Source organism: Ischnura elegans, assembly GCF_921293095.1.
Source record: "Ischnura elegans chromosome 13 unlocalized genomic scaffold, ioIscEleg1.1 SUPER_13_unloc_4, whole genome shotgun sequence".
In the NCBI taxonomy this organism is placed as follows: domain Eukaryota; kingdom Metazoa; phylum Arthropoda; class Insecta; order Odonata; family Coenagrionidae; genus Ischnura; species Ischnura elegans.
The window spans coordinates 4,285,947-4,298,853 of NW_025791660.1; the positions used below are offsets into that span (position 1 = coordinate 4,285,947).

General features: G+C 36.5%; 1 protein-coding gene across 1 annotated transcript in view; it reads right to left on the minus strand.

Moving 5' to 3' along the window:
• Positions 1–2,944: 2,944 nt before the first annotated feature.
• LOC124173147 overlaps positions 2,945–12,907 on the minus strand; it is a 34,081-nt gene continuing 24,118 nt past the window's right edge. The window contains exon 8 of the mRNA XM_046552663.1: positions 2,945–3,596. The gene's annotated coding sequence lies outside the window, so the exon portion shown is untranslated. The remainder of the gene's footprint in view (positions 3,597–12,907) is intronic.

Below are 12,907 nucleotides of genomic sequence, written 5' to 3' on the forward strand. Positions count from 1 at the left end.
CCCTAGTGACAAAGATGTTTGTTTACAACCCAGAAGAAGTAATCGGGTAAGGAAGCCAAAACAAGTTTTCGACTTGTAAACAGAAGGTTATTTATGATTTCTATTTCTGCGTATTAATATCTAAGAGGGAGGATGTTGTCATATCGCAAAGGTATGCTTTGCTCGTTTTCTGTCGGGTTTATTATTTATTGTTCTCTCCCCCTCTCGGAGATGGAGTGATGGAAGTGTAAAATGTGAATTGCATCGTGTTTGAAATAAAGATGGCTGTAAACCTCAAGTTTTAACAAATTACTCTTTACCATGCAGTTTTTTTATTTTACAGGTAACTTATTTGAGTCATGTTGGGGGAAACCATCTTGCTGATTTAACAAAAAGAATGTTAACATGGTTTATTATATCGTCTGAAGTGCAGAGTGTGTATCAGTGAAACTCTTCCTCAGTGGTGGTAAGGTAACATTTTTTACCTTTTTCATAGAACCCTCGTGTTGGTATGTAATGAGTGCAAATCTCACTCTTGAGCAGGCCAGAAAGCATCTTTAATGTTATTTTTTATTTTCGGGACTGATTTTCCACATTTCATATTTATAAATCATTAGGCATTCCCATTTTGAGGCCTCATTCAAGAATTTCGACTGTAAATCGTGTTCAAAATCTCAATATTGTAACTATGGAGGCACCAATGCACTATATGAAAAACAATGCATTCCATGTAGTCTGTCAGTAATACTGCCTACCTCCCTGCATTGTTTATTTTGTCGCTGAGTAAGTCTATCTATCAATATTCTTGTTTTCATGTGTATATATATAATTTTAAACAGCCTCTTGCCTGTCTTTATGAAATATTTTATAGTAAATTTAGCATAGCCACCAGTTCTAAGTGTAAGATACACACAAAAAACAAGGGCGATTGCTAACATTACAGTATATTCATTGCGGAGGCTGTACATAGGAACCAAGTGTGAAAGGATGCCTCAGAGAAGGACATCGAGCAGGCCATCTATTTGTTGCACCGTCACCCTTTTGGTCGCCTTCTGCGACAAGCAGGGATACTTGTTGGACTCTCTAGTCCCCCATTCCCAGGGAATGCTTTCCTAATGAGAATGGCCAAGAACTTGCAACAATCAGAACTAAGTCTATTGTGCTCTCATCATGTTTGCTTATTCGCAATCCATGCATTCCAATATCTAAGTGCTTTCACAAAGTGGCATACTGAATACCAAATTGCTTTGTCACAGGTCAGAGCAGTGTAAAAAACTGATGTTCCTACAGGAGGGCATGAGAGCAGTGTAAACCCAATAGCTATTTAATTAAAAATTCAACCATTGCTACAGCATTCACCACATAGCCTAGAAGACCCATTTTCAAAGCACTGGATCCAATCATTTAACTCATTTGTGTCACACAATGCTACGCCTTAGTAATGCATATTCCCTCCACAAAGTTCAACCACCATCAGCACTCTACTTGAACCAAGAATATTCACCTTCATCACTATAATATATTACTACTGCCCACGATGAATTCTGAATCAGTGATGGCATTGATAAGGATTAAAAAATGTTGCATTGCAAATGAACTGCACTGCAACAAAGACAGTGAGGTGTGGGACAGAGAAAGTGATTTTTCTCAGATCTAGGCGATAGCAACAAAAATAAAAAATAACTGTCATGATATAGATATTCATCAGTGATTCTTGGTTTTATTTTCTCGAGAGTAATGATATTTAATTTCATAACATAAAAAATGCTATCACTTTGAGTTTTCCCATGCGATACCCAGATGTTCAGGATTTGCAATTGCCCACACCTTCAGCTCATAAAGTAGACCTTACTACTGCTATCGGGCATCTAGAAGGTATAAAGAGCAATCTGTTTTCATTTAACTTGCCGAAAGACTTCGGTAATTGAATAATAATGGATTGAAATTGCAGACACTTCTTCACTTTTGTGGTTGGATATCAGGGTGGCGATATTGATGCGTAAGGCAATAAATTCATGCGAAAGATATACAGGAACACTTAACTTTAGCAAATAATTTTGACTAATAGATTTTACATTGATGCCACGATAGAGTAATGCAACAGTAAGAGGTAAAATTGAGTTTTTGTTTGCATTATTTACTTAATGAGCCAGCATAAAAAATATGGGTTGCTTGAGATACACGAGGGCCCAGTTTACTTAAGTACATACTATCTCTTCATACTGTAATTCAGTTCCACACTGCATGTTAGCAGTGAGTTATTTAGTTAACTATTTTCTTGCATTTCCTGTTTCCATGACTATGGTCCATTTCAATTTTTTTACTTTTAAAATTCAAAAGAAGATAGTAAGATCTATACATTATGATAAGTTCAGGAGCCATGGCAGCCTTCTTTTTAAAAAGTTAGAATTGCTTATTGTACCATATATTTATATTTCACGTGTATGGGTTTTTACAAGGGAAAATTTGTCTTTGTTTCTGAGTCTCTTCTAGGAGGGACCCAGAGTTGTGTATTTAATTGCGCACTGCCCTTCCAGTGCATCTAAAAACACTCCAACAATGTCTGTATTTAAATGCCAGCTATTGTCATTCCTATAGTCAAAGTTTTTTTTAGAGTGTATAGGATAACTTCTTTTAGTTTTAATCTGACCTATAAATTGCATTCTTGTAATGCCTCCAGGATGGAATAAATTATTATTTCCAATTTTTATAACTAAGGAACCAAAACTTTCACAGTTATTGTGATTCCAACCCTTTTAGTCACCTCTTACGACAAGCAGGGATACTGCGGAGGTATTCTCGAATCCCCTCTCCGCAGGGAATGCTTTCCTAAACAGCTACTATTAAATGCTTGTTACTCTGAAGAGTAATTCTGATGTTTCTTTTTAAGAATAATGTACAAGCAGCCTACGTCTTTGATTGTGAAACTTCGAAAAATAAAAATAATATGAAGTTGCTAATTCACAATCAACATTTTTATTACAACTGAAAGTAACGTTGCACATGAATTGCATATATTCTCTTCCAGAGTTAGGAGAAATGTGACTGCAATGTAGAGGTAAATTTAGTGTACTTCAGTATATGCAGATTGTACAAAAATTAACGACTTAAGGAAACTCATTAGATGGCCCACTGTGGTGCAAGTATAGAGAATATACACTTTCGCAATCGAAGACTATGAAATGATGACATCAACAACCTAATTTAAATGTGATTTTACAAATTAATAAAATTCTTAACTGTATACCTTGAAATGTCTGTAGTAATACTTACTGAGAGGTACTTTGGCAGAAGTCATCCAGTTTAATGAAGTAGTTGACATACATGTAAGTATTGCAACACAGTTACAAGCAATTTAAGATTGATAAGATGGTTTTACATGAACAGAAAAAAGGAGAGATTAATCTTTATTTATCACAATCAATCGAAATTTTGTCAGCAACATTTACCAATGGTTGTTTCACATTTTTTAGTGATTTGGATTAAATAGTTCAAATTCAGGCCACTTTATTTCTTTCAACAGCTATTTCATTCGTTGATTTTCTATTCCAGAGGTTAGATTTGTTAGGTAAGATACTTAAACAGTGAAATGCACAGGTGGACACCATGGGTTTCACCTCTGTGGGGAATTTAAGCAAAAGAGAACATACTACATATGAACAAAGCCCTTGCACACCAATGCAGCTGCCAAAAATCTATAAACTAAAGTAAATCTCTAAAGCACCATGTTGTGCTGAAGGTTATGCATCAAATTTACAGATAATAGTGATGACTTGCAAAAAAATGACCATCTTAGGATATGAAATCATTGCTGAGTGAATCATTGCATCTACAAGATGGTTAAGGCAGCTGCAGGATGTAGAATTAGGTGTGCTGACAAAGAGATTCAATTTTTATGTAGCACCTTACTACCATGCATATATTAATTACGATTTAAAACAGAGAAATATTAAAAGAGTCTATCCCCACTTAAGTGAGAAACCATACTATAAATTATCAACCAGTCATGAACAAACAAATGCATCAAATTCAACACGCAAACATATTAGAGTTGAAAATATGGAGATGAATTTAACACTTGAGACTTTTCACCATAAGTGCATTGTATTTAAAAATCTGATTTAAAAAGGCCCCATCCCCCTAAAAAAATACTTTTCCTGTAAAAATTCATGATAACATAGAAAACGAAAATCAAAGATTGAAGGAGAATCCACCACGTGACAACACAACTCCACATTCCTGTGTAATAATTTGCTGAAATGGGTAGATAGGCTACACTAGCGTACCCCAACGAACCTCCTTTAGGAGCCCATGATGCAAGATGTTTCTTATTATAGCACTCACTGGCTGCATGTCATGTAGTGATATATTTGCTATGCTAAAATTAAAAAATAATATTTCTCGCTTTTACATTTTTTAATTTTTTTATTACATGCATAAACTACTAATCATTCATAGTTCTGATCAAAACATTCCTCACCAGCCATACAGAACTGCCACGCATTTCAATTAATGCCAAAATCATATTAGCACATTAAAAAAGATTAAACACATTAGCAGTAGTATTATATACAACTTTCATATTCAAACCTTGCTTAAAAAAAGTTATCAGTGAATAAAGCATATACAAGAAGATTGGTATCAACATTACTCGCACATGATTCCATATAGCTGAATGACCATCATTGCAAAATTTGCTATATTTGGTGATAGAAATACCCTAAAATTTCATGCATTTAGCTCAAACGGTTACTAAGATAATCCAATTTGTATTCTCTATATGAAAATGGCAACAATGATTTTTCACCTCCAGCATATATCTTTTGGAATATTATTATGAATTAACCAAGAGAGTCACTGAAAAATCAGTTGAAACAAGAGGGAACAAAGTAGCCTCCACGATTTTTCATGAAGATTCCAAATTTTCATATTCCGAAGTATCAAGGCCAATATCCGTGATTGATTGAAAATTGCTCTCTCAACAGTGGAAAATCGAAAATTATTTATTCCTTGGAAAATTTTCGAGGTATAAAAGTCCAACATAGCCATAAAATCAAGCAAAAAATATAGTATCTTTTCTTTCAAGGACTTTGTCCCACCATTATTGCATGTTGGCCAAAAAAAATTCCAAAGCTAGGCTCATAAGAAAAGCATTGCAAATTTTCAAAAAATAATTTTAAAAAATCTAAATACCAATACCACATCAAAAATTCTAGTTTCCATCAAGGGAAATTCATGCTCCTAAGACATTCAGAAATACCAAATACAAGTTGTAGTCCCTAAAGACTTCCATGTTACCATAGAAGTGCATCTCAGAGCCGCACATATGCAAGAGACCAGACATATGCCTGGACTTTCGACAGTTATCAAAATTTCCTCTGTCAAAACTAACAGATTATGTGGCATTTTTAAGCTAAATTTACATAGTATGTACGGCGCTCGGAGATAAGTAGGTATTCATTTGTTGTCTTGACCTTATGATGATTACTAGTGATGGTCAGATCTGATACCTCTGATCGAAATTCATCGTAAAAATGGAATCTGAAATGTTAAATCAACGCTTTTGTGAATACAACGTCCCATTAGTGTGTTGGAATGAATTTCAATCCCCTATTCACATATGCTGTCGGACTATGATGTTTGTCCTACTCAAGAACAATATTGATTAAAAGCTCTCATAGGAATATTGCAATAGAATTGCAGCCGTGGAAATTTTTAAAGCAAAACACGACAGGCACATAGCATGAACCTTTCCAAGAGATAGAACGACAATCTAGGGAATCTAAGCACCATGGGATAATAACCACATAGTAGATTTCTCAAATTCACTCTCACCCCTCCATCAGCCAATGCCCCTGCAGTTTTTTTTCCTTTCCGAGACCCCGCAGACCATAAATCACTTGCCTCAAAGGAAAAGATCAAGTTACATGGGTACAATGGAAACGTGTTTCATCCCCACCCCAACTCACCAACTGACCTTATTTGGTCTACCAGGTTTAATTTTCCCAGTTTCTGGAGGCCAAATGTGAGTCACTTACTATGCTCGAAGATATCTCGTTAGCTTTCAGCAATTTAATGATTGCATGTCATGCATGTGGATCAAAAAAGAATGAGATCTAACATGACACATATTTGATATCATTTAAGTTTTCTCAAATCTATTGACCCAAAGATTTATAGTTCCAACAAGGCTACTAATATTCAACTTAGTCTAAACAGTACCATTTCATAAGAAAGAAGCGTAGCATGAGTGCATTCAAACAAGACCATACCTACTGGAAACTTCAGCTAACACAAACTGCATATATCAAATCCTTCGCCCCTTGACTTTGAACTTGACGTAACATGCAAGATCGGACATGTTGCTACTTTGCTCGTAGCCTCATTGCTTGAAAGACGGAGCTTGCTCCTTCCCCTCAACCTATCCTTCAGTGCTCTTCACTCATAAGCATTTCCAATTTCTGCTATCTGCCATTTAGTCCAACAATGTACACACTAGCTCGAATTTTTTTAAACTGCAGCTGTTTACACCAATATAATTTTTAGTTATAATTATCCTCATGATAGCTCCTGGAGATGATTTTTGAAAAATCAGGGCCTTAGCGTAATGGTTATTACTTGGCAAGGCAGATGTTGACTAATAACCAGGTATTGTCCTTCAAAACTATGAGTTTCCCCCTGTTTCTCTTTGCGTTTGATATGTGATTACCATTTGCAGTAAAAATGCCACAGGGTGCCCACTGGTGGCAGTAAATTAAGTGTGCCCACCAGAGAAAAAAACCCAGTGCAATCTTTTCCATGCATACCTCTGAGGTACGGACGTGATGGCGCTATGCTAAGGAGTAAGAAAAGCAAACAGGAGCATTTTAAAAATACGTCACTAAGGGAGAAACTCCCCTGCCTGTCGCTTGTTTTTGAACTAGGGTTTCAGGTGACCGATACACGTTGAAAACCAAGGCCACTCTGTTCCCTTTGGGCTTGCGACCGGTGAAGGGGAGGGGGGAAGATAAGAAGTTTGTGCAAGAGACGCACCCCCATTTTTGGATGAAATTTCTGGGAAAAAAGTTGTGCCTCTTACACGCGCTAACACGTTATATTTTGCCCAAAGCGGTGAAAATAATTCTTGTGATGACTGCCTAATTCTGGGTTCACCAGCGTGTTTCTCGTTTTTAATTGACCACAATTTCAATGCCCATCCTGCATTTGTCTTCAGGTTAAAGGTGACAAGTCTTCCCATCTCATTGAATGATCACGCTGCAGGCAGGCAGGACATAAAAACTGTAGTGGCGAGTCCATTCTCACCTAAACCAGTAAGACTAAAAGTTAACATAAAAGTGACTCTGCGCATACATGCTGTTGATGTCTGTAGTGTAGTTTGCATGGGAATGAAACTTATAAAATGAATTGAATAACAACTTTTGTCAAAATGCAGAATCATACATTACAAAAATATACAGTAATTATCTTTCTTTTGCTAATTCAATAATCCCTTTCCTTTATTTCATTTTGAATACTGTTTTTTTTCTTTCTTTAATATTATTTTATTTTCTGGATTGATTCGCATCAATGAATGCATTCTTTAGACAAATTAAATGCAAAACTATGACTTTCGACCCGTGATTTAAAGGAGATTATAGGGTTGCCACTCTAGCTACACAATGAAATTCAATTTCTTCCAGGTTTTCATGTTTTTTTGCAGGTATTGGCACTGTCTGTCACATGAGGATTCATGCAGAGGAGAAGCTTTATTCATGCAGTGAATGTAAAAAGTGTCATACTGCCAAATGAACCCTTTTCTTACACATGCGTGTACATTGGAAAAACCCTATTCTTGCATTCATTGCAAAAAGACTTTCAATAGATTCGCATTTTCTCTAATTTAAAAACACAGTGTTAGGTCATAGTTGTGTAATTAATTAGTGTTCATAAGTCATATAGGTAAATAATTCTTAATACAATGATAACTGCATGTTTGAAATGAAGTAATTGCCTCATAATGTAAAAATAATATAGTAATATTCAATTAAGTCTGTGACCTAAATTCTAAATGTTCTAGTAATTTACTCGACTTTATTTTCAAGGATCAATAAATTATTCATTTATGTTTGACTAAAATTTTTTTATGGTAGAAAGATATTTAAATTTATATAAAAGCCATGCATTTCAACACCTTTGATAAAAGTTTGAGGCACTAAGTCTCAAGAATAATTTTCTATGTTGTATCAATTCTAATTGTAAGATTAATTAATGTTACTTTGTCGGATCGATGATAGTACATGTGCTATGTTATTTTTATGAAAATGTCAAGTTAATGATAAAGTACGACATATGAAGAGAGCTCTAAACGATAGAGTAAGTGTATTCTAGAAGGCTTAAATTTTCGCCTCGAACCGAAAGAATAGTCCAAAAGTCTTTCTCATACCACCATGCGGAATCGGGACCTTGCGGCAGGGTCGTATTAGAGGGGTTCTTTCACGCTTGGCGAGCTGCGTCTTCCACGAATCCTTCGATCTTCTCTTCTGCCTTGCTTTCCCCATTGTCACTTAAAACGTTTTACAACATGCAGCTGTGAACAAGTGTTGAAACGGTCTCGATTCCTTCAAAGATCGAAGTCTGAAAGCCTGGCAGCAGGGAAAGGGAATTTTCAGGGTGCCTTGGGCAATATAAATACATTCACAAAGTTAGAACTTATGTTTCCTCGGCGATGGTTTGATCTCTGCATTTCTTCAGGGTTTTCTTCCGCGTTAGCTTGTTTGTGGACAACAGTATAGCCAGCGAAGCTGTTGTCCACAAACAAGCTGACGTGGAAGAAAACCCAGAAAAATTACAGAGATCATATATTCATAAACTAAAGGAATAGGTTTTCAAGTTAATAGCGTCACGAAAATATTCACTCGAACGCCACGGATTATGACGAAATTGTGAGAAGAAATATGCTCGAATATCTACTGCAGGTTGGAGGGTTTTTTTAATTAAGCATGCTAATAATATGCGAGACAGAATGATTCGTTTGACAAAGTACTGCAGCCTTCCTCAATGCGGTACTGGAACATAGGCAAAATTGAGATATAATATCGCCAATGGTGTTTTGTCGGAAGACATGGTAATGAGCCACTTTTTGAATGTTAATGGGCACAATTAAAGAACGCAATGAAATATTACCCGTGAACAGGTCCCTGGACAAAATATTAATATTCCTGAATAAGGGAGGGCGGAGAGTCCTTAAAAGAGGGCGAGTTTTAAAAAGGGCAGGAAAAACCGAATGAATTTGGAAAAGAAAAAATGGGAGAGAGCATGAATGAGTTTCGGTGTCCCATTGAGGGATTAGCGGGTGTCAATGGTAAAGGAAGGGTCAGGTATTTACAAGGGGTAACGACGCGGTAGGTGGGGCTCTAAAAAAATTAGAAGGGAGAGGAATGCAAAACAACGGGAGATCGAAATGGTGCGAGAGAGCGCCGTTCAGTGGTGCGCATTCAGAAAAATGTCAGAATTCCAGAAAAATGTCAGAAAAATCCATTTCTAATTAGTTTCATCACGACATTTTCATCCCTTTTCATGTAAAGCAATATGTCTACCTACTCTGTAACTACTCATAGAGAACTAAAATCAGGCTTCATTTAGCACACAAATTCTAAGATTATCATTACTTTGATTTCAGCATATGTCAAGATGATGTTTAAAGGCCAAGAGGTTCCAAGGCTTTCAACAACGCATAATAAACTGGCAAAGAATGTGCGGGTATCCAAGGGTTACCAGGCCGGAAAATACCATTATGTGAAGAGGTAAATATCATTTTAAATTGGTTGATGTAGAACAGGAGCCCAATGGCTTATGCTGGAAATATTTCTAACAAGTCTGTGAAGAGCTTGCATTGCAAGTACTTCGCCCATAAAATGCAAAATGTCCACAAAGAATATTATTCATCATCCCCGAAGTGAAACAAGAATATTCCTTTGTAGAAGTGACTAGAGTACCTAATTTTGGCTTGGGGTCATATCACAGTCCATGCAAACTAATTTCCCCCTTTGGAATTTTCTTAACTTATGACATTCCACCGCCACATAACCTCTAGTTTCTTCTCTTAGCCCTGATATGATCGTCTCCACATGAATTCACTTTCATACTATTTTGATGAACTTAAATGGAGCCCTTTGGGAACTATTCATCCTTTCATTGGAAATGTTTCTAACTTACTAAAGTATGTGCTTGAAACAAACTACAAGTTCAGAGGTTAAAAAGATGTTTGTAAAATATTAAAATTTTTCTGGGTACTTGTCATTTTTTGGTAGCTGTAACCTGACATTTTTTTAAACTAATCAATGTATTTCTGTCCATCATTGACATTTTGTCATTTAAGAAATAAATTTACCCTAACTGATGGCTCATGACTGCAATGCTATAACCAGTACTGATATAGGGTTTTAAGGCAAACAGCACAGCTAATCCTTAAAAATTCCAGTTTTGCGTTTGAAATTCACATGTTCTAGCAATTTAATGTCTGTATTCTTTGTAATTTCAGGAATGCAGCCAAAGAGGCATGTGGAACATCATCATAAAAATTGAGTTGGAAGAGTAGAAGATTAGAGTCGGCCATTCTTATACCTGAATTACCGGTATAACTATGGATAATTGGATCCTTTACATTTAGAAAACTTTCAAAAAAACTCTTAAGATAGCAGCAGGATCAACTGACAAATATCGCTACGCATTCTGCGTATGGGTACGCTTGTGGTGTTTGTGGCCAGTTTCAGGTCACGTACCAGTACGCTTGCGGATGTGAATGTGTTAAAGGATTGTATTTGTATTTAATAAATTTCTTTTGTATCCATACCTTACTGTCATTTATTTTGCTCCATAGTTACAATTAAAGCTTCAGCAGCATGAAGTACGAACGGCTCCTTTCAATGAATTCTATTCTATAAGCAATCTACCATTTGTGGGGAAATTCAACAAAAGCAATTTTGTAAATTTAGGTGCGTTTTAGTTAGTGTCTGCTGATGCACAGAAAAAGTTTTTCTCACAGTTATCAATCTTTTGAGTGCCAATTTTGTCTTAATAAGGAATACAGTTTACCTTTTCTTTGACAAGTCTAAATCTGATCATTTCCGTCTGATATATCTTGATCTGTTCCTTTATCAACATGGATCAGCGAATCAGGATCTTTGCAAATTTGCCTATCCAGATTTAATTGTTTGGTCTGCTTCGTTAAAATATATACCGGGAATTCAAAAGCCTTTTCTAGGCTTTTAATTATTGTTTCAAGGAAAGAGTATTATAATGAATCAACTTGCTGCACTGAGACTGTGCTATGGCAACTGTACTGTGGCAACAGCCCTCTGACTGAGCTAGGGCAACTGCACTCTGACTGTGCTAGGGCAACTGCACTCTGACCATGCTAGGGCAACTGCACTCTGACCTTGCTATAACTGTACTGTGAGGTTTCAACTCAAGTGCAGTTTAAGTAGAGTTACAGAACAGCCCTTTTAGCACAGTTACAGTGCAGATTTAGTGCAGTCACAGCACTGATTTTTTTGCCTGAGTATTCATCGGCTTCAGGGAGATGGGTGTTTCTTTGGATTGTTGTTACCAACACTATTTTCTATAAAAGGAAAGCTATAGGAGATGCAGCCAATGGTCTTCCACTATTGTGCCCCACTCATTACAGGTCTGAACATGAGCTTGCAGAATAGGTTCAAAACCTATTTCAGTCTTTCAGCGGAAGTCAATGATGCAATTTTGGCGTCTTGTACCCATCCCTTCTTAAGGATGAGGTGGCTTCCAAACGACAAAGTGTAATTACGAGCGCATCTACAGCAAATGCTAATAAATGCAGCCAAAAAATTAAATCCTGATGTTCTCTGCTCCATAAATGATGGAAATTCTTCAGATGACTTCTTTGCCTTTTCAGATGACCCGCGACATTCCTCATTCCATGTTGTAAATAGGAATGAAATTGAAGTATTACAATTTCTTGGTGACAAATCGAAATGTCTGTCAACGTTAAATGCATATCCGGCTGTAAAAAAGTTGTTTGTGCGTTATAACACTGTCCTCACATGAAAAACAATGCATTCCATGTAGTCTGTCAGTAATACTGCCTACCTCCCTGCATTGTTTATTTTGTCGCTGAGTAAGTCTATCTATCAATATTCTTGTTTTCATGTGTATATATATAATTTTAAACAGCCTCTTGCCTGTCTTTATGAAATATTTTATAGTAAATTTAGCATAGCCACCAGTTCTAAGTGTAAGATACACACAAAAAACAAGGGCGATTGCTAACATTACAGTATATTCATTGCGGAGGCTGTACATAGGAACCAAGTGTGAAAGGATGCCTCAGAGAAGGACATCGAGCAGGCCATCTATTTGTTGCACCGTCACCCTTTTGGTCGCCTTCTGCGACAAGCAGGGATACTTGTTGGACTCTCTAGTCCCCCATTCCCAGGGAATGCTTTCCTAATGAGAATGGCCAAGAACTTGCAACAATCAGAACTAAGTCTATTGTGCTCTCATCATGTTTGCTTATTCGCAATCCATGCATTCCAATATCTAAGTGCTTTCACAAAGTGGCATACTGAATACCAAATTGCTTTGTCACAGGTCAGAGCAGTGTAAAAAACTGATGTTCCTACAGGAGGGCATGAGAGCAGTGTAAACCCAATAGCTATTTAATTAAAAATTCAACCATTGCTACAGCATTCACCACATAGCCTAGAAGACCCATTTTCAAAGCACTGGATCCAATCATTTAACTCATTTGTGTCACACAATGCTACGCCTTAGTAATGCATATTCCCTCCACAAAGTTCAACCACCATCAGCACTCTACTTGAACCAAGAATATTCACCTTCATCACTATAATATATTACTACTGCCCACGATGAATTCTGAATCAGTGATGGCATTGATAAGGATTAAAAAATG